Source organism: Saimiri boliviensis, chromosome 5, assembly GCF_048565385.1.
Source record: "Saimiri boliviensis isolate mSaiBol1 chromosome 5, mSaiBol1.pri, whole genome shotgun sequence".
Lineage (NCBI taxonomy): Eukaryota > Metazoa > Chordata > Mammalia > Primates > Cebidae > Saimiri > Saimiri boliviensis.
The window spans coordinates 45301475-45324125 of record NC_133453.1 but is presented as its reverse complement, the minus strand read 5'-3'; the positions used below and the strand labels follow the sequence as shown (position 1 = coordinate 45324125).

Here is a 22651-nt window from a genome sequence, read left to right as displayed (position 1 = left end):
CAGTACTTTGAGACAGAGAGGCGGGTGGATCACTTGAGGGCAGGAACTTGAAAACAGCCTGGCCAACATGATGAAAGCCCATCTCTACCAAAAAATACAAAAATTTGCTGGGCGTGGTGGCAGGTGCCTGCCATCCTAGCTACTAGGTAAGCCGAGACAGGAGTATCGCCTAAGCCTGGGAGGCAGAGGTTGCAGTGAGCCGAGATCACGCCACTGCACTCCAGCCTGGGCAACAGACTGAGACTCATCTGGGGTTGGGGGGAGGGGGAAGAAAGAAGATTTAAAAAAAAAAAAAGGATAAGGGATATGGAGATCAAGGTTCTTATTATGCAGATGAAGCTTCCAGGTAGCAGGCTTCAGAGAGAATAAACTGTAAATGTTCCTTATCAGACTTTAAAAGATGCCAGATTTTAAGTTAATTCTGTCCTGAATCAGGGATGAAACTTGGAAAGGGAAGGGAAGGGGATTCTCTATAGCAGGGATCCCCCAATCCCTAGTCTGGTTCCGGTGCATGGCCTGCTAGGAATGGGGCTGCACGGCAGTAGGTGAGTGTCGGGCAGTGAGCGTTACTCCCTGAGTTCCGCCTCCTGTCAGATCGGTGGTGGCATTAGATTCTCATAGAAGCACAAACACTATTGTGAACTGTGTATGTGAGGGCTCTAGGTTGTGTAGTCCTTATGAGAATATAACTAATGCTTGATAATCTGAGGTGGAACAGTTTCATCCCGAAACCATCCCCTACCCTCATCTGTGGAAAAATTGTCTTCCAGGAAACTACTCTCTGGTGCCAAAAAGTTGGGGACTGCTGCTCTACAGAATGTAGATATTCCAGATATTTCCAACAAGAGACAGTTTTGCAAGGGCATTTCAAAATATGTCAGAGAAATGTATTTTGGAGAAAAATACCTTGAATTCTTTCAGAGCCTGCTATCTCATGTTGGTATCTACAAAGAGTCTCTTCCATCTTAAGGTCTGTTTTAATGTTAATGCTGGTCATCTGTGCCTGAATTTTTTTTTTTTTTTTTTTTTTTATTAGACAGAGTCTTGCTCTGTCACCCAAGCTGGAATGCAATGGCAAGATCTCAGCTCACTGTAACCTCTGCCTCCCAGGTTCAAGCGATTCTCCCTGCACCAGCCTCCTGAGTAGCTGGGATTACAGGTGCTCGCCACCACGCCCAGCTAATTTTTGTATTTTTAGTAGAGATGGGGTTTTGCCATGTTGGCCAGGCTGGGCTTGAATTCCTGACCTCAGGTGATTCACCCACCTTGGCCTCCCAAAGTGCTGGGATTACAGGCGTGAGCCACCGCACCTGGCTTGTGCCTGAATTTTAAAGTGAGGAGAGTATAATGAGGCATGTCCAACCATCCATACCCATCATGCCCAGAACTAGTGTTTCAGGTTGACTTTGGAATGCCCTTGGCAAAGAAGAGGTGGCCATTCAGTTAGTTGGGAGGCTTAAAATTTTATTTTTGGTTTACAGCCTCTCTAGGCATAGCTTTGTCTAAAGCAAATTTTTGACCATGTAAAATAAGAGTTTACCTCATAGATGTCTTCTTTTGTAAAGTATCTGTTCATTTCCTTTGCCCACTTTTGAATAGGTTTGTTTTTTTCTTGTAAATCTGTTTTAGTTCTTTGTAGATTCTGGATATTAGCCCTTTGTCAGCTGGGTAGATTACAAAAATTTTTTCCCATTCTGTTGGTTGCTGTTCAGTTGCTGGGGGCTAGGGGAGGAACAGTACAGGGTGGGGAGGGTGGAGAGGGATAACGTGGGGAGAAATACCAGATATAGGTGATGGGGTCATGAAGATAGCAAACCACCTTGCCATGTATGTACCTATGCAACAATCCGGCATGATCTGCACAGGTACCCCAGAACCTAAAGTATAATAATAATAATAAAAAAGTAGGAGTTTAAACTGGAGATGAATTTAAGGAAGGGTCTTTATCATTGGTTATTACTAATCTTGATCCATGGAAAGAACAACAACTGAGTTTGAAAGGTGTGATTTCTTAGAATTAGTCACGTCCTTTATAGATTTCATTAAAGACACTTAACTTTGTTGTGTATGATGACTGTTTTCACCTTTGTAAGAGCGAAAGCCAGGTTTATGATATGGACTTCCTTTAGCCACTGCTAAAGATTGAGGTATGAAGTGTGTTTCTTATTTTCTCTTTTGTATTAATAGTTGGTTCTTTTCTAATCTTCTGAGGGGCAAAAAGACCCTTGGATTTACTGTATCATGTCTCACAAAGGTAGACCGGTTACATGTAAAATTTTAGATATGTGAACTAACATTGTGGCTGAAGCAGTATGAGTAAGCTAAACAATGAAAGGTAAACCATTTACACATAATTCAGTACCTCTCTTTCCCCCAGGTACTGAAAATAATTTATTCTATTTTTATAGTTCAGATGAGCTTCTTTATGCATCAAGTGAGGTGGCTGGAAAAAGAAAATGTCTTACTCTTTCAGAAGGTTTTATCGTTCTAACATATTAGAAATTTTTTACCCTAAAATGTTACTTGTATATAAAACTGGTAAAAATAAAATGAAATTTATATAGTGATATTGTTGCTGTAGTATCCATTATTTAACTCAGTAGGTGATTTTGTGTAAGCCTGAAAGTTATTTTCTGAGGTTCCTTTTCTTAGGAGAAAAAGTAATATACTAGTGTGTAGATTAATCATTTATCCTATCTGATAATTTTTCTTGAAAATCTGCAAATCAGTGTGTATACACTTGAATGTATATGAATGTTTGGGTGAGTTTAAAAAGTGGTAGGAGAGCCGGGCGTGGTGGCTCAAGCCTGTAATCCCAGCACTTTTGGAGGCCGAGGCAGGTGGATCACGAGGTCGAGAGATTGAGACCATCCTGGTCAACATAGTGAAACCCTGTCTCTACTAAAAATACAAAAAACTAGCTGGGCGTGGTGGCGCGTGCCTGTAATCCCAGCTACTTAGGAGGCTGAGGCAGGAGAATTGCCTGAGCCCAGGAGGCAGAGGTTGCGGTGAGCCGAGATCGTGCCATTGCACTCCAGCCTGGGTAACAAGAGTGAAACTCCGTCTCAAAAAAAAAAAAAAAAAAAAAAGTGGTAGGAGATATAGTTTCCATTTTCAAGTTACTTACCACATAGTTTTCTATAGGGATGATATTCAAAATGTGTAACAATTAGTAAAGAATATGCACCAACCTATTAGAATGAGCGTGACTAATAAGAGCTGGGTCCAAAGGGCTCTATCTTAGCCAGGTGTTAACCCACTAGTTCCTAAAATGTGGAGGGCTGGGAATCTTGAGAGGAAGGACTGGCATAGGGGTGGGAAGCATGGGGGGATACCACTCATGAGTTGCAGCTGTTAACCAATTTGCATGGAAGTATTTCAGTATTTGATCAGTTGGTTCAGCCTTACCTGTGTGTACCAGGTGAACATTAGCTACCGAGTCCAGCTCGGCCATAGAGACCCCCACCCAGGCGGTGCTGAAGGCATTAAGAGGCAGACACCCACATAGAACAAAGTGGGACTATGCAATGGGGGCCAACAGCCTTCCCAGCTGAGAGCCTCAGGGGCCGACGGCATTCTGGGCTGAAGGCCTTGAGCAGACGCTGACCCTTGCAGTTATTCTCTCTGAACAGGTGATTATTATTAACAAACAGATGTTCGGTATTTTCTCCTAACACGGAAATATATCAAGTAAGCAGCTGGTGCTTGCTTACCACTGATCACAGGCAGAGTAAAAAGTATTCTCCACGAGGGAGCCACGGGGGTAGGGTCAGATGTCATGTGCTTAAAGAATTGTTTTAACCTGCATATGATATTTAGATATTGTCCTGCCACTTTAGAATGCCCCAAGTAGTTTTCTACAGGGGTCGGGTGTGGGTGGGGAGGCGACTGGGTTTTCCTTGCCATCGTTTTTCCTTGCAAACAATATATTTTATCGTACACTCAGCATTTCTCATTCATACACTTATCGTTTCTCAGCAACGTAACATTTCTTAATAATTAGCCTTGCATATCCAATACTAAAAAAGCAGAGTAGGTGCCCTAAAGCATAAGGAATGCAAGTGCTCTCTCTTACTGATATTTGAAAGAAAAATTTTGTATGTTTTAAGGGTGTTGATAATAATGTGTTCAATAAAATAATTATGATCCATAAAATAAGAGGTTAATTTGGATGCTTCTTATCCTCTTCACACAAAGGTTGAACTATAATGATTTTATGAACTCTAAGGACTTTAGTTCTAGGATGAACCTCAGAATATATTTAAAACAATCCCCTTAACTTATCCGTGAATCTGAGGACCACAGCCATTGTCCCACATTTAGTGGCAATGACGAGACTTGAAACAAGGACTCAGGCTTAATCTATTTCCTCCACAACTGAGAACTTCTCCCTTTGTTTTTTGCTGTAAGTTTATTCAATGCAAAATAACCTCCAATTTTACTGAGGTGGCTGACCACGTCCACGACCAAATGCACCTCTAAACTAAAATTTGGTTGCTGACCCAGCCCCAGCCTCGGCTTTTTTATCGGCACCAGGGGTCACAGCACTCCGTCTGTTGGTATCTGTCGGCTTCCCCTCTTGTGAGTATTGCAGGTCGCTCATCCTCCAGGTCTTTAGGCTGAGGCCTGCCCGACCCTGGACCGCTGCAGCGTAGGGTGGCAGGCACAGTCTCCGGGAGCAGATGAAGGTAATCATGGAGATACTGGATACTCCCATTGGTAAGGCACCAGTAGAAATGTCTCCGGGCAAACTGTTCCTTCACGTAGCCTCGGGACTTGAGAGACTGCATGGCCTTCATGACATGAAGGTTGGGCACATTCTTGTCTGCCAGCTCCGGGTGCTTAGGCATCCTTCTTGGCCACCATGACTCCCTCCTTAAAAAGGAGTTTATAAATGGCAATCCGGTTCTTCTTAGGCATCAACATCTCGGCGGCTGTAGGGTCCTGGGCAGGGGCCCGGGCTGGAAAGGAAGGCGGACTTCCCCCTTTGTAAGCAGGAATGAGGTCCACACCCTGCCTTTCCAAACAAGGAACATGGGATACGAGTAGTTCACTGTCCTAAACTATGCATGACACTCAGTGGGCATTTATTAAGCACGATTTTCGTTGTTTCGGATGTTTTCTGTAGAGATACAAAACAAAAAATAACCTTCTTTCATGAACGAATAATATGCAGGATAGCAGGACAATCTAGCCGTCCATACTAAATGGGTTCGGAAATTCCAACCCTCTTCTCCACCTGGTCTGTGATACCAGGCAATTTAAAGTCTTGTGTGCTTCAGTTTCCTACCTCACCATGTTATGGGGATTAAATTAATATATATGTAGAGCACGTGGGGAGTACCTGACACACTGAAGCCTGCGATTACTGCTGTTCATGGTTTTATGCACTCTACTAGACACCAGTAAGGCATCCTCAGAACTCGCTCTGTTAAGTATATTCTGGTTGGATACTGAAACACAGGCACCCCAGGCAGAATGCAGATAAGCCTCAACATGTGGATTAAGAGCCGGGAAGCAGAGTAATGAAGCAAAAGTAAGATGTCCAGAGTCAAGTCACCTTTTAAGATAATGTGGGTTGGTGGTTGGTTGCTTAAGAGGGGAGGAGACCATTTAGATGGGAGGTATGGTGTGAGCAATGGAATCTGGACAAGAATGAGCACGGTGTAGGCAGAAGTTCATGGAAATGCTTGGCTGGAGCGGGATTTTTTTTTTTTTTTTTTGGTCATAGAATGTGAAGAAATAATCGATCAGTTGAGGAGTAGGCGGGTGAAGATCTTGGAAAGTTGCAAAAAGAGAATTTCTCTAAATGCACGACATGTTCTCAGGACTCAACTTTTTTTAGGCCTGGAAGACCCGCAGTAAGTGTGCCTTAGAATTGAACGGGTGGGAGGGGGAGCTATGCAAAACACCCTCACTTAGCACTAAAGTTCGCTGTTGCCCTAAGAGACTGAAAAGGTTACTTTAAGGGGGCGGGATTAACTGAACATAGACGTGTAACTCGAACACAGACGAACATTCCGGTTGATCACTCTGAGGCTTTTCGGCTAAAGCGTTTGCATTTGGAGCTTCCATTACTCATCCGCCTTGCCCAAGGCCTCAGCACTGACGTCCTAAGCCAAGAGAAAAGGCGAATGATAAAGGGCGCTGCACGCATGCGTTAAGAAGCCGCCCCAACTCCCCCGCAGCCTCCTTTCTTGAAACAAAACTATCGCGGAGCCACAGAACTCCGCAGTTTGCGTAGAGTTGAATTTCCTATTGCTCGGGCGATGGGTGGAATCCGCGAGTGGTGCGGCTCCTTTACGCAAGCGGCGTTATCCGAAGCGAGGGGCTAGATGGCGCGTGTACGCCCATAGCGTAGCACCCATAGGCGGACGGGGTGCGGCTGCGCAGGGAGCTGAGTGGGCCTTATACGCCGCTAGCGTAGCAGGGTGTCTGACGCGCGGGTTCCTGCGACGCAGTTAGCGCAGTCGGCTTTGATGAATACACGATTTGGTGCAGCCCGGGTTTGGTACCGAGCGGAGAGGAGATGCACACGGCACTCGAGTGTGAGGTAACTATAAAACCCCGATTTGTTTACATTCCCTCCCCCAGAACCGGCCCCGTGCGCGGCGGAGACTGCGAGTCCCGGGACGGCGTGGGGGTAGAAAGGCAGAGCAGAACCGGGGAGTCGGGGCTGGGTCTCTCAGGGATCCAGGCGCTGGGGTTCCCGCAGCTGCTGCAGTCGGCGGCGGCGAGCCGAAGCAGAGCGCGTGGTGGGCAGCGTGTGGGGCGCCGCTGCTCCCCGTGTGCGCGCTGGGCTGCCGCGGGCCGCGGAGTCGGGGGCCGGCGGCGTCCACTCCGCGTGCGGAGCCCCGCGCCCGCCTCAGCCTCCCGTGGAGGTTGGCAGAGCCTCGCGGGCCGCGCCTGGGGTGGGGGAGTGACCGCTGGGCGGGCGGCGGCGGTTAGGGGGCTGCGCGCGGCCGCGGGTGGCGTCGCCGGCGCGGGCGGGCGAGGCTGGGGGGGATCTGTAGACAGGACTTTGAGGGGCTTGGCGACGAGCGCCCCGGTGGCTTCCAACCCCGTCCTCCCCTCAGGTCTATAATGGGGTGAGGGGACCCCAGGATGGAGCCTTGGCGCCGCTGTTCCGGACCGAGACTAACGGACGGCGGCGCCTCTGCTCCTCCTGGTTTTCTCCCGGACCAACCGAAAAGCCGAGACGGAGCGCGGGGGAGCGAGTATCTCGGCCTGTTAGGGGGTCCCTGGAGCTGAGGGCGAGGGTGGGGTCGGGTGGTGGGACCGGCCGCGGGGACCGGAGGCGGCGCGGCCGCCCGGCTTTGTTCCGGAAAGCCCTTAGGTGGAGAGCGATGTGGGGCGCGGCGGGGTGAGCGCGTGGAGGAACCTTCGCGCACCGCCTCTCGGTCTCTGGGAATCGGCCGAACTCCTCGCCTCTCTTGGGGGTCCCCGGAACGCCCCAGCTAAGAAGCTGGGGCCTTGCCAGGGCGTGAGCGATATGACGTTCAAGGTCTTCCTGTGGCTTCTGTAAAGAAATGTTCACGTGGGAGCCTGTCCACATGGGCTGTCCTAAGGATCTGGCACGAGGAGGAAGTATCCCTGCAGAACCTGAAGCCCTCCGTTGGAAGGCTCGTAAACCCGAGTACCTATTCTACGTAACAGTGGCACAAAACACATAAGTTAGAGAAAAAAAAAAAAGTGTGGTAGGTTATACTTTTTTTTTTTTTTTAACTTTTATTTATGCTTTTTGCTGTTAAGTCCTCTAGTTTTATTGGAACGGAGTCATTCTTGGAGCAGAAGTAGAATGTAGTAAGTTTACATTTCCTTTGTGTTTTTTTGGATGTGTATCTAAATTGTACATAATTAAGAACAAGCAAGTAATGGAAAGGCTGGAGAAGTAGAGTTTAGTTCCTTCTTAGTATGCAATTGAAAGCCTCAACTCCAAACTTCTGTGTATTGTTTTATGTTAGTACTGTATTGTACAAATATTTCAGTACCTTAATATGAATCAGTTACTTTTTCTGGAACTTGGGGATCCATGCTAGACAACGCACATTCTACAGACAGTGGTTACTCCAGTGACTTCTTACTGGAAACATGCATGATACCAACGGGAAACATACATGATACCAGTGATAAGTGCTGTGAAGAAAATAAAATAATGGTGTACTGGTAGGGATTTTTAACTTTTTCGTGTGGTGAACCACAGAATGATGGCTTTAAATGTATGAAATACGTAGAATTGCAACAGAGACCAGTTATATTGAACTAGTTATGAAGATAATAAATATGACGTCTATATTTTAGCAAAGCATTAATTATCAAGAGCAGTGACTGGTCTTAACAATTTCAGGCTGGTAAGAACTATAAATGATCTTTAAAGAATTTAGCTTAAATTAAATCTCAAATTCCTATCAGGGACTTCACTGTAATTTTTGCCTGCATTCGTAACTGAAGAGATAACTAAATGTCAGAGGTTAATTAAAATAGAGATTTATCCTTTTATTTCCTGTCCATATTCACAAACATTCTGAGTTCTGTCCATAGACCCTTGGATAAGAACCCCTGTGCAAGAATGACTTTTGTGCTACTTTAAAAGAAATGGTTAGGGAATACTTCATAGGAAATGACATCAATAATACATTGGATGATAACCTGTATTAGTTCTTCCTGTTACTAATTTAAATTCCACTAACAGTTTAAAAGCTAACACGGTCCTTCCCTTTTTTGAGCACCTGATTTGAAGTACTTTGAGAAGGACTCGAGTGGAGTATGCAAGTACTAACCTAGGGATTAGTACTTTTGAAAGTGAATTTTGGAGAAGATAGAATGTAGTATTATAGCAAGGAAAATTCATCTAGGATGATCATTTGCTTTTGATTGGATAAGTTTACCTTGTTAATATTATTCTGTTCACCCCACCCTTCTACCCTCAATGTTGACCAATACTGGAAAGAATTTAGGACTTGGGAGAGAAAATTTGAAGGTACAAAACCTTTTTAATTAGTTTGCTTACCTTGAGGAAGTTGCTTATCTTAATCTTCTTTTTGAACTTTAAGTACAAAAACCCTACTCATGGATTTACTGTGACCATTAAATGAGATAATGAACCAAAAGGCTGAAAATGATACTGAATTGATTTTACCTTTTTTTCTACATACAGATGTTTCAGTTCTTTCATTAGCAGTTAAAAGACTACGTTCTTTTTCTCCCTTCATCCCCTGTTTGACCACCCCTAGAATGAGCCTTGGTGGTCTCTACTGGGCCTTTGCGGGTACAGTTATGTTTGTTGTTTTTGTACTGTTGCTTATAATACTCATGGATTTGTATCTGCCTCTCTTCCATTTTCTCATTTATAATCACATGTGCATCTTGTTTTCCCTGCCAAACTAAATTTTTTGTGTTGGGGGGGTGCATACTCCACAGTTTTTTGTCACATACTGCTTATGACACATGAATATGCAAAGCTTGTCAAACTCTTTAAGTTTAAAATGTTAATTGGGGGAAACAGAATTTAAATTTACCGTTATGCTTTGGCTAAAAATACCAGCTTATATGTATTTAATGCTTACCTCAGTATTGGAAATGCCATGAGTTTTGTATCAGAAGGACATTGTATTGCTAGTGCATTTTAAAGTGATACCAGTCATAGTTGTAAAAGAAAGTGCACAATGGGAAATGGAAGAGAAATGTAGATAATCAAAACAGAAAACTGGTTTTTTCCTTTATAACAGAAGTTTTATAATCTTGTCATCCTTCATGTAAGTGTAATTCTCATAAAAAATATGCTAAAGCTTAAAAGTTTGCAAGACTGCTCTAAACCACAACAGTTTGATGCTGCCCCCTAGCGTTTGATTCCCTTCACCTTTTCCTAAAACAAGATAGTGTTTTAAATTACAATATAGATTTCCTTAGTGCTATAAATCTGGTCTATTTTAAGGTTTCCTCTGGCCAGTTAGTGTTGCTAATAAGATGGACGTAAGTGTTTTTGAACTGGTTAATTCTGATTGCTTTTAGCTCCCGAGTTTTTCAAATAGGGGAGAAGTTTGGGTGGAGATACAACAATAACCAAGTTACCTTGCCCTGAAAAAGAAATATATATATGGGATTTTTTCAAAATGGGAAGAGGGTAATATATTAAAAGGCGTTGCTTTGAACTTAGCTGTGTAAATAACAGCAATTTTATTCATTTAATCTGGGCTTCTTATCTTGAATGATATAAAAAAAATCTTTCTAGATTAATTTAGTTCCATATAACTTTGTATTGCTTTGACTGCACTAATAAAGTTTGAAAGTGTTAAATTTACAATGTGACCTTTTTTTAAAATTCAAATTTATTATGAATTATGACTTTTATAGAATGATTCTTGAAAAATAATCTCAAGGACTTTGTCATAGCCACAAGATTTCCTTTTTTTAATAACAATATTATTTTATATGAATACTGTAAAGAAACCCAAGTATTCAGTTTAGGCATGGATATTATGCCACTATATACCACTTCACAAAGGCAGTGAATGCATAACATTCTACAAAATCTACAGAAAGGATTTTCTTTTTTTTTTTTTTTTTGAGACAGAGTTTCGCTCTTGTTACCCAGGCTGGAGTGCAATGGCGTGATCTCAGCTCACCGCAACCTCCGCCTCCTGGGTTCAGGCAGTTCTCCTGCCTCAACCTCCTGAGTAGCTGGGATTACAGGCACGTGCCATCATGCCCAGCTAATGTTTTGTATTTTTAGTAGAGACGGAGTTTCACCATGTTGACCTGGATAGTCTCGAATCTCTTGACCTCGTGATCCACTCGACTGGGCCTCCCAAAGTGCTGGGATTACAGGCTTGAGCCACCGTGCCCGGCTGTTTTTTTTTTTTTTTTTTTTTTTTCAAGACAGCATCTCTTTTCCTCAGCTGAAGTGCAGTAGCGAGATAGGGCTCACTGCAGCCTTGACGTCCTGAGCTCAGGTCGTCATCCTACCTCAGCCTCCCTATGTAGCTGGGACTATAGGTGCGTGTGCCACCATGCCTGGCTAACCTATATGTGTGTGTGTGTGTGTGTGTGTGTGTGTGTGTGTGTGTGTGTGTTGTGTTTTGTTTTTTCTAGAGACAGGGTTTCACCATGTTGCCCAGGCTGGTCTCAAACTCCTGGACTCAAATGATCCACCTGCCTTGGCCTCCTGAAGTGGTGGGATTATAGGAATGAGCCACCGTGCCCAGCCTGTGCTATTACTTTAATATTTATAAATAAAAAGAATCAATTTCAGATATGCCTGGCCTTCCCCCTTTAGACGCTTTTCTAAATTCACTTTTATGTATTTGAATTGTTGAATTTTAAAATATTGGTTTCCCCAACAGTTGTCTGCTGGATTGATACTTTTTAAAAATATGTGTAAATTAAGTCTGGATCAGCAAACTATGGGCCAAATATCCCTTCTTCTGTAAATTGTTGGAACAAAACTTACTAATATATGCATTGTCTATAGCTGCTTTTGTGGTAAAATAGTAGAAAAATGTTCAGTCAAATGATCAATTCATAGGTAATGTGAGTTCTCAGGTGTTCTTTACATAATATAGAAGCTTTTTCTCTCTTCCACCTTTCCATTTTTCTTTTCTTTTTTTTTTTTTTTTTTTTTTTTTTGAGGCAGAGTTTCACTCTTGTTACCCAGGCTGGAGTGCAATGGCACAATCTCGGCTCACCGCAACCTCCGCCTCCTGGGTTCAGGCAATTCTCCTGCCTCAGCCTCCTGAGTAGCTGGGATTACAGGCACGCGCCACCATGCTCAGCTAATTTTTTGTATTTTTTTTTTTTTTTTTTAAGTAGAGACGGGGTTTCACCATGTTGACCAGGATGGTCTCGATCTCGACCTCGTGATCCACCCGCCTCGGCCTCCCAAAGTGCTGGGATTACAGGCTTGAGCCACCGCTCCCGGCCCCCATTTTTGTTTTATAGAGGGAATTAATTATGCTTTATTATGCTTGTAGTTGAAAAAGGAATGTGAAGCCCTTAGCTTTAAACTGTGGGTTACCACCTAATAGTCACACTGTACTGCTTAACGTAGCTCTCTCACAGTTTACCTTTTCCAGCTGAGAAGCTGATAGTGTCTTCCTTGTAACTCTAGCAGAGCAGGAAATGGGTATTTTTATGCCACTTATGTCTCAAGTCCTCTCTCCCTTCCTCTTTCTCTCCTGTCTTTCCACTCCTCTCATAAAGCAATTCAAAACTGCGTGCTTAAAGGCCTGTGAACAAACATTTTTGTATATTAACTCAGTGCACTTTATACTGAAGATGACTCCTTACATTATTTTCTTTGCAGATAAAGAAATATACTTTGTACTATGTTATAGAGGAACATTGCTTCTTGATGAAAGGGGCTATGGAAAGATTGATTTATATACTTTATCAATATAAATGGAATAATACATGATGTGTTATTACATAAAATGAGATTAGTAAAACGGTATAAGAAAATCCTTACATAATCATAAAATAGTACAATATATACACAACACATATTCTGTGTATGTATACATTATAAGGCAGTGAGGTTAGGTTTTCTATTCCCATGGACCTTTTTAGAAAAGCATGTCACCTGACTTCATAGTTTTTTAATGTTTGGAATATACTGTTTTTAAGATTTGGGTTTTATGCTGTTTCAGGAATATAGAAGTTATGAAACCAAAGAGAAATAAATAAGTAAATTGTATATTAGAACAGAAAAAAGATTTGGGTTTTAGGATAGTCTAATTTTTTTTTTCAATTTTTATTTTAGATTCAGGGGGGTACATGTACAGGTTTGTTACCTGGGCATATTGTGTGATGCCAAAGTTTGGGGCATGAATGATCCTGTCACCCAGTTACTGAGTATAGTACCCAACAGTTAGTTTTTCAACCCTTTTCCTTCTTTTCCTCTCCCATCTTTTTCCAAATAAAATGAATAATTGAATGTATATAACATCCTATGAGAATACATACAGGGTACATATAAAGTTTATTTAAAAAAAAATAATGCTAGTTGTTAAAAATTAAAAGTCAGAAAGGTATGCTAAAGTTAAATAACTGAAAGATATTAAGAAAAAAGTGTTCTTTAAATTAAACATAATTTCATGGAATATAAAATTTCTAAAATCTTAAGTCTTCTATGAAGATTTTTGCCTAAACACCAGTACTTAACATTTTTTAGTTAATTGATATGTGGGTGAAAGTGTTGGATAAGTTCAACTGACATTTTCTTTTTTCCTAAGTAAGTAGATGTTACGGGTCGTCTTAGTTCTTTAGGAGTTGTGTTATTTTTATAGCCTTTTTTTTTAAAAAAAAGAAAATACACATTAGAATATGGGGGGGAATACTTTTAAAATTTTACAGCAGTCATAGAAGAAGTTGTAAAAACGTTAACTTTTATTGCATGTACATGAAAACATCTAAAACATCAAAATAAAAAGGAACATAATAGAACTGAAGAGTTTTTGCAGAAAATGTAACCTAGTTATGTAAAAGCTTATGTATGTTGGAAAAAATACTGAGCCATCAGGAATAGCTTTTTTTTTTTCAGACAGAGTTTTGGTCTTATTGCCCAGGCTGGAGTGCAATGGTGTGATCTTGGCTAACCGTAGCCTCCACCTCCTGGGTTCAAGCGATTCTCCTGCCTCAGCCTCCGAAGTAGCTGGAATTACAGGCATGCGCCACTATGCCGGGCTAATTTTGTATTTTTAGCAGAGACGTGGTTTCTCCATGTTGGTCAGGCTGGTCTCAAACTCCCAACCTCAGGTGATTCGCCTGCCTTGGCCTCCCAAAGTGTTGGGATTATAGGCACAAGTCACCATGCCCGCCAGGAATAGCTTTAAAAATATAAATTAAAAATTAAGATCTTTATTAAAAAATTTATGATACTTAGTGCTCATGAGAGTGCTGTGATCATACTGCTGGTGGCAGTATAACCAAGCTTAATTTCTCCTAGAAACTAATTTGGAAAGTATGTGACAAAACCTGAAAAGTGTTAAAATTTTTATAGTTTTTCCCCATATTTTGGAATTCATTCAAAGCAAGTAAAGATAATAGCACAAATTGGAATTAAAATGTTTGCATATTGTTATTAAAACTGCAAACAGGCTGGGTGCAGTGTCTCACCTGTAATCCCAGCACTTTGGGAAGTCAAGGTGGAAGGATCACTTAAGGCCAGGAATATGAGACCAGCCTGGGCAACATAGCGAAACCATCTCTACAAAAAAAGTTAGCTGGTTGTAATGGTGCATACCTACAGTCCCAGCTACGTGGGAGGCTGAAGTGGGAGGATGGCTTCAGCCCAGGAATTCGAGACTTTACTGAGCTGTCATTGCACTGTTGCACTACAGCCTGGGCAACAAAGCGAGAACCTTCTCCACTCCCCCAAATATGTATACGTGTGTGTGTGTGTGTGTATGTGTGTGTGTGTGTGTATATATATATATATATATATATATATATATATATGTATTCATCCTGCAGACAAATGCTTGTGAAAATCTTAAAGCTAGAAATAATTCATTTTCTTCCACATGTGACATTTTGTTGGTTTGCCAACTAAAATTTTATAATTGCTAACTTTTAGATTTTTTTTTCAGTGTTATATGTGGATATAGTTTAAAGAATCAGATAGTTCTGTGAAGTTTCTTGAGGGGAAAAATATTCATTCCTCTGTCTCCTGTTACATCCTCCTGCCTAGAGAGATAAGGAACTCCCTTTAGTTCTTTTAGTTGATTATTTTGCTATTTGTTACCACGTCTCCAGATAACACATTCATTACTTGCAGCTGATTTTCAGTTTTAGCCATTATCTATTTAATGAAGAATGATTTAGTGTTCACTTCTCTGCATACGTTCCCATTTCCTTTACTCCAGTTTCTCAGTACAATTTTTATTGTAATTTTGATTTAGAACAGTATTTGGTGTTATATTTTTATGTTATAAATGTTATACAACTGGGTCATTGTAATAAATGACTACTTTTCCTTTCCTGTACAACTTCGTTTTTTCTGATAGTAATTTTCTGGGGTTTTTTTTTTTTTTTTTTTGTCCTTTATTACGTATTTATCAAAATCTAACCCACCTCTGTGTTTCTGAATGTAGCTGTGTAAGAGGAATGCGGTCAAGACTACACTCAAGAATTTTACGTAGTTTAAAAAAATGTATTCGACATTTTAAAACTTGAATAAAGATGTTATTGGACTCGTAACTGATGTCAAATTGGTAGTTTGCTAATGAAAATTAAGTAGTTTTGCCATTTGGATTACATGTTTATAAGAGCCTGCCAAATGGCTGAACTGAATCGTATCACTTTGTTCAACAGTTAACAGGACCTTGATGGCGTAAAATAAAAGAGCTAAAATTAATTGAACAGAAAGCTTCCATCTTGGGGAATAAGTAGCCTCTGTGTTGTCAGAAGCATCAAAAAAGTCAGTGTTATAAAAAGATTGTCTTGGAGATTCTTTGATTAGTTTTTCTCTCCTGACCTCATGGAAAAGAAGGATCATTTTAGCTGGCAGTTTTTACAATGTCAAACTGGTATAAAATCAAGGATATGTAACAGCGACAAGACACGGAAAAAAGGAAGAGTGAGAATACGTGGAATAATAAAGATTTGAGGTATTGCAGTAGTAACTATTTTTAGAATAAAGACAACTGTCAGTGATGAGTGGAAAGAGAACAAACAAGCTGTTGCCAGGCTGGAGAGTACAGTGGCACGATCACAGCTCACTGCAGCCTCGACCTCCCCGGGCTCAAGTTATCCTCTCACCTGAGTCTCCCATGTAGGTGGGACTACAGGCATGGGCCACCACACCTGGCTAATTAAAAAAAAAAAAATTCTATGGAGATGGGGTTTGGCCATGTTGCTCAGGCGGGTTTCAAATTTCTGGGCTCAAGCCATATGCCTGCTTTGGTCTCTGAAAGTGCTGGAATTACAGGCGTGAGCCACTGCACCCAGCTAGTTAGTACTGTAAGTCTGCTTCATAATGAATGTAACTAAAATCCTAAACATTTTAGTAGCTCCAAAAGAGATCCCAATGACTGCATTTACTAATCTCAGATGTTTGTATTCACAACTAGCAGTGCAGAGGTAGCAGTATTACAGGTAGCTTTCTCCAGTATGGTTCCAGGTTCCCTGTAATGAAAGGTTGAAAAGCAGAAATGCAGGTAGTTTTGACATTTGATGAGAAAATATAGGTTTGTACATGAATGTTTAGAATAAAGACAGATATGATGTGTTGTTGGTTAATTTGGTATCTTATATCAAGGCATAAATGTTTATATTCTCTCTCAAGTTAGTGAAACAGGAGGAGCACTGAATTAATACCCAAGCTCAATTAGCATGCACTTTTTATATGAATGAATCTCAGTGGAAACATTGGATTGCCTGAACTGTGCAATTTATTTATTGGAAGAGTTGCAGTGACATTCCAAACTAATTTCCAATGGATAAGATAGCTGGTGAAGTAGGGGAATGAAAAAGCAAACCATGAAGCTGTAAGAGGATTTTGTGGTCCCTGCTGAGAACTCATTACTGCAATACTTTTTATCCCTTGAAGAATTTTCTAATGCTAGTGAAGCTGGTAAGGTGTGCCAACTTCTGCTCAGATACTGGTGAATTGGGCGCCTCCTGTAATCTAGAGCAGGTCTTGGATGTGCTAATGATGCATGTGCTCTTATAATATTTTTGTTACATTCTTTCCAAAGAGTCACAACAGAGACTCTTCCCGACCACCATACTTTTTTTTTTTTTTTTTGAGACGGAGTTTCGCTCTTGTTACACAGGCTGGAGTGCAATGGCGCGATCTCGGCTCACCGCAACCTCCGCCTCCTGGGTTCAGGCAGTTCTCCTGCCTCAGCCTCCTGAGTAGCTGGGATTACAGGCACGCACCACCATGCCCAGTTAATTTTTTTTTGTATTTTTAGTAGAGACGGGGTTTCACCATGTTGACCAGGATGGTCTCGATCTCTTGACCTTGTGATCCACCCGCCTCGGCCTCCCAAAGTGCTGGGATTACAGGCTTGAGCCACCGCGCCCGGCCATACTTTTTATAATTTAAGTGAAAGATAATACCACATCTAATAACGGTAATACCTTATAAGCTGTTTCATATACATTTGTTTGGTTGGTGGATAAGTGTAGGTATTATTTCTCCTATTTTGCAGAGAGAAAACTGGCATTACTGGAGAAACTAGAGACAGGTTTCTGATTCCTGGTTCTGTACTGTGTACAAAGTACTACATTTAATAGGTATATGAGAAGTAAGGACAGAACTCAATTTATATTACTATTAATAGCTTGTACTTAAATATTAAGTAACATTTAAATATTTCATATAGGAAGATTAAATATTTTACTAAAAATATGTAATTTTATTTGGTTCTTATAGTTACTATAAAATAGAAATTAACAGTCCTACTTTATAAGTAGTAATAAGATTTACAGTGGTTAAGGGACTTACTCAAGGACTTACAGCTAATAAATGGCAGTCAGATCTTTGACTCCTAGGCTAATCTGTCTTCACTATTCGCAGAGTCTCATTGCTTCTCCTTCATTATTCTGTGTTTGCCATTATTGAATCACAGAAGGAAATTAAATTAATATTTGACAACCTACATTGCTGTCAAGATAAAGTTTGATAAAGCCATTCAATCATATAAATATCAGCTGTGTTTTTATGACTGCATATATAAGTAAAACTGATTTCAACCATTTAAAGTAGTCCTGTAATGAAACTTTTTAAAAATGAAGTCCTTTATGAAATTAGGAAACTGTATATACATTTATTGAATAGATTTTCACATTAAGTTTATTTAAAACATGACATGTTATCCAGGATGAAGGTTTAGTGATTAATCTTTTGGTTTTGTAACCAGATTTGCAACTTGGGCTCCGGGTTCAGGTTCTTGGCTTCCCTTGCTTTAAGAATTGAGCAGAAGTTTATTGAGCAATCAAAAGTAAAGCTTCCACAGCATGGAAGGGTAGAAGGAAGCCTGAGGGGGTTGCTGTTGATGGTCAGGTCTGCCGGGCTTATATCCCCAAGTAATTCTAAGTTGCTGAGTGTTTGTCCCCTAGTCCTGTGTGGGGAGAGGACTTGTGACCATGAGTTACCTAATCGAATCATTCCTTTGAGTTGCTGAATGTTTGCCCCCTAGTCCTGTGTGGTGAGGGGGCTTGTGACCATGAGTAAGCTAGTTTCTCCTCCTGGTGGTGGTTTCCTAGTTTCAGTGAACTTGCAAGCAGTATTGGAATGTGGTTGAGCAGCTGACTGACACTTTGAACACAGCCTCCTGAGATGGTTAAAGTAACCATGTTAGGATTTCCAGAAGGTTCCCTATTGACCCAAAAGGTTTTTTCTTTCAGTTTCTACCTCATTTACCTTCAGAATAGCAATCTGGAACATGGAAAAAGCTTGCTTTAAAACCTTGCTAAGCAACTTATAGTATCTTTTCCCTATCATTGTTGGGATATTGTGTATGTGCGTGCATTTTCACACACATGTATGAAAGAAAGAATTGTGATACAGTATTAACTTCTGGTTATTTCCTTTGGTCTTCATTTTCCTTTAAAAAAATATTCCCTAGAGTAAAAAGGTGTTTTTTGTTTTGTTTTGTTTTGTTTTGTTTTTTGGTTTAAATGAAATGAGTAGATTGCACACAGGCAATAAATACTAAATTGATTGGGCCCATAGCGGTTGCTTGCACCTGTAATCCCAGGACTTTGGGAGGCTGAGGCAGGCAGATCACCTGAGGTCAGGAGTTCAAGACCATCCTGGTGAAACCCTGTCTCTACTAAAAAAACAAAAATTAGCCAGGCGGGCACCTGTAATCCCAGCTACTCAGGAGGCTGAGGCAGGGCGATGGTTTGAACCTAGGAGGTGAAGGTTGCAGTGAGTGGAGATCCTGCCACTGCACTCCAGCCTGGGCAACAGAGTGCAGAGTGACTCCCTCTCAAAAAAAAAAAAATTACTAAGTTAATCGGCTTCTCCGAGGCAGTAGGAACCTAGTGTTGGAACTAGGATTATTTTAGTATTTATCTGTTATTTTTCTTATGTCAGACAGTCATTTTGTTAAGTAATCTAATTTTATTCACAATGACTTGTTTTTTTTTCTATTGACTAGTATTAGGAGACAATTTCTTTTCCCTTAAATAAAATTCATCTGTATTTTAGATGTGTTACTTTAATAAAGATCTCACAGTATTCTGGTTTTAAGGTATAAAAATATGATAATGTAGTAAAGAGCCCCTATCTTTCAAGTCAGAGGAATGCCACAGACTTGAAATATCAGCTTAATCACGTTGGACACCTTCTCTGGGTCTCAGACTCCTTGTATATAACATTATTTAGCTAAATATACCTGAGAATTTTAAAAATCTAACATTCTACATTTTTATTATGTTCATCTTTATGAAATAAAAGACAAACTAAGAAAATATCTGTAGGAGGATTTATATAATGTTAGCCATTGGTATGTATTACTACTGAACTTGTCATTAAAGGTGTTTATTTATTTAAAAGTTTTAAAATTCATAACTTGGCATTTTATACATTTCAAAATACAATACAAAGCCTGTATTAAGGTTTTTGTAGGCTAGGCATGATGGCTTACACCTGTAATCTCAGCAGTTGCGAGGCCGAGGTGGGAGGATCCCTTGAGCCCAGGAGTTTGAGACCAGCATGGGCAACATAGTGAGACCTCATCTCTATATGAAAAATAAAAATAAATTTTTTAAAAAAGGTTTTTGTAAGTCTTTATAGGAGAAATAGCTTTGGTCAGTATCAACCCTAATTCCTTTTTTTTTTTTTTTGACAAAAATAGTATATTATGTACAACATGTATTTTGAGATATGTATATATTGTGGAATGTCTAAATTGAGCTAGCAAATACATTATCTCACTTATTTTTTGTGTATGATGAGAACATTTAAAAATATAGGCCATTTCACAAATTTGCATGTTGTTATCTTTGTTCAGGGGCTACGCTAATCTTCTCTGTATTGTTTCAGTCTTATTATATGTGCCGCTGAAGCAAACACCCCAATTCCTTTCATTTAACAATCTAGTTAACCTTTCTCTTAAGTATAACCATGTATTTTGTTAAACAGTGTCTTTTACCAAAAATGGCCTTTTTGTTTCTGGTTAAAAAATTGATTTTCTGTTACAGCACTTTTTAGAGTACATGTAAAAACTGGTGAAGTTGCAGTAAGGTTTATGGTTTAGTTAATAGTATGGATGTCAGTTTCTTGGTCTTGAACATGTGCTATAGTTATGTTAGATGTTATTGGGAAAAGTTGGGGAAAGGGTGCGTGGAAACTGTGAACCACTTTTATAACTTCTCGTGAATCTTAAATTATTTGAAAGTAAGAAGTTAAAGCAAATTTACCTTTGAGGATTATTAAGTATGGATGTGTTTCCAGAAGTTATGTGTTACTGATTTTACTAATTGAAGGTTGGAATAAACTTCATGTGGGGAATAAAAATTAAGTTTTGGATAAAATATAACACAGCTACAGAAAAGTACCCAAATGTTACGTGTAAAATTCATGAAGTTTTCATGAAGTGAACCACAGCCGTGTACCCAGCACCCATGTGAGGAAATAAGACATTTATAGGAACCCAGAATTCCTCTCATGATTCTGCCCAGTCACTGACATCCCACACCAAAGTATAACCATTATCTTTTTTTTTTTAGACGGAGTTTTCTCTCTTGTTACCCAGGCTGCAGTGCAATGGCGCGATCTCGGCTCACTGCAACCTCTGCCTCCTGGGTTCAGGCAATTCTCCTGCCTCAGCCTCCTGAGTAGCTGGGATTACAGGCACATGCCACCATGCCCAGCTACTTTTTTGTATTTTTAGTAGAGACAGGATTTCACCGTGTTGACCAGGATGGTCTCGATCTCTTGACCTCGTGATCCACCCGCCTCGGCCTCCCAAAGTGCTGGGATTACAGGCTTGAGCCACCGCGCCCGGCACCATTATCTTGACTAAACATTTAGTTCGGGTGTTAAATACAAGAGAATATTAGTGAACTTCATTTTTTTCTTTGCATTTAAAGCAAAATATTTGCATTCAAAATAGTATAACTAGCACAGTGATAAGTTCTTAACTGTAAATTAGCCCCACCCTTAATGCAGAAATTATGCAGTTATAGAATGACACTTTTAACTGTGGTGATGTATTGGAAATCAACAGCAAAAGATGAAAATAAATTTGTTGTGGCACTGCTAGTTATTTACTAGAATCCCTTTTTCCATTTCTTGTCGGTGAGCTCATTTATCGATGTCTGCAGCACCTAATAGAACTCTTCAGTAGAGATAACTCAGCTGAACTGAAAGAATATTCTCAATTATAAAACTAACATATTCTCAATGCAGAAAACTTGGAAAACTACAAAGCACAAGAGGCATAATAGAATATTTTGGCGAGGGTAAGGCTGCATCATACAAATCTCCGTTTTTAGGGTTGACTGGTATATGGGCTTATACTATTTCCCCCATTCGCTGTCCATCCAGAGTTCCTCTTTGTGCTGTCAGTGGGTAAGATTGTTAACATCTACTGGAATGTGTGGGAAACTCAGTAAGGTGAAACCTTGCCTCCTAGCTGATTGAGATCATGTGACTAAACCCTTGCCAGTGGAATGTGATAAGAAGTGATGCCTGCAACTTCTACCTCCCTTGCTGCTGAAGAAGAAACTTCTGAACCTGGACTTCCATTCTTTCTCTTTTCCTGTTGGCTGGAATATCAACCATGTAAGACTGATACGTCTCTGAATGACTGGAGCAGAGCACACTCAGACCAGAATAGTCATTTTTTTTTTAATGTCCAAATGATTTAATATGGAGTATTCATCTTGAACTGTTAGACAAAAACTTGCTCATTTCTTAAACCACTGATTTTTGAGAGGGGACTCTGCAATAGCTGCTTAGCCTGTGATAACAAAATGCATATTTCATCTAAATGATTTTTTTTTCTTTTGAGAGAGGGTCTTGCTCTGTCACACAGGCTGGAGTGCAGAGCATAATCTTGGCACTACAGTCTGGACCTCCTGGGTTCAGTCAGTCCTCCCACCTTAGCCTCAAGTAGCTGGGAGTACAGGCATGCACCACTACACCCAGCTAATTTTTTTACTTTTTTTATAGAGTTAAGATACTATGTTGCCCAGGCTGAGCTCAAACTCCTGGGCTCAAGCAGTTCTGCCTCAGCATCCTAAAGTGCTGGGATTACAGGCATGAACCACCATGGCTGGCCTACATGATTCTTAAGCATGTACCTGTTACAATAATTCTAAAGTTGCAAAGTTAATGAGTGATTTACTTTAAAAAAAAAAAAAGAAAAGAAAAACTTAGCACAGGTTTAATATTGCCCCATCACGTAGCTTGTGTCCTTGTATTCCTATGATATTCTCTTAAATGTAAGTGTTTAGAGTACTCAAGATACTTAAAATCTTTTCCATGATAGCGTATATTTAAAAAATAGAGACAAATGACATTTTAAAGCTTGTATAAACCATCTACACCTCCTTTGTTTCATGGAGTCATTCATTTGATGTTGTCTGATCAATATATATGAATGTCCTATTTCCACCTCTGGTACCTATTCATTTGACAATGAGATAATATGTATTAAAGAAACCTCACAGTATTTACATATCAGCTGAAGGG

General features: G+C 40.4%; 1 protein-coding gene, 1 non-coding gene and 1 pseudogene across 6 annotated transcripts in view; 1 reads left to right on the top strand and 2 right to left on the bottom strand.

Moving 5' to 3' along the window:
* The window catches only part of SLC39A10 (solute carrier family 39 member 10), a 179418-nt gene that overhangs the window by 83721 nt on the left and 73046 nt on the right, over nucleotides 1-22651 (top strand). Inside the window, exon 1 of one of the 5 annotated variants that reach the window (XM_003925708.4) lies at nucleotides 6230-6553. The exons of 1 other annotated variant lie outside the window; for it this stretch is intronic. The gene's annotated coding sequence lies outside the window, so the exon portion shown is untranslated. 3 more of the 5 variants (XM_010336482.3, XM_010336483.3, XM_074399335.1) reach the window with 3 other exon arrangements.
* LOC101047125 (small ribosomal subunit protein eS10-like) lies at nucleotides 4439-4939 on the bottom strand (annotated as a pseudogene).
* LOC120364417 (U6 spliceosomal RNA) lies at nucleotides 19917-20026 on the bottom strand. Its single transcript, XR_005579679.1, has one exon. It is a non-coding gene; the product is annotated as a U6 spliceosomal RNA (small nuclear RNA).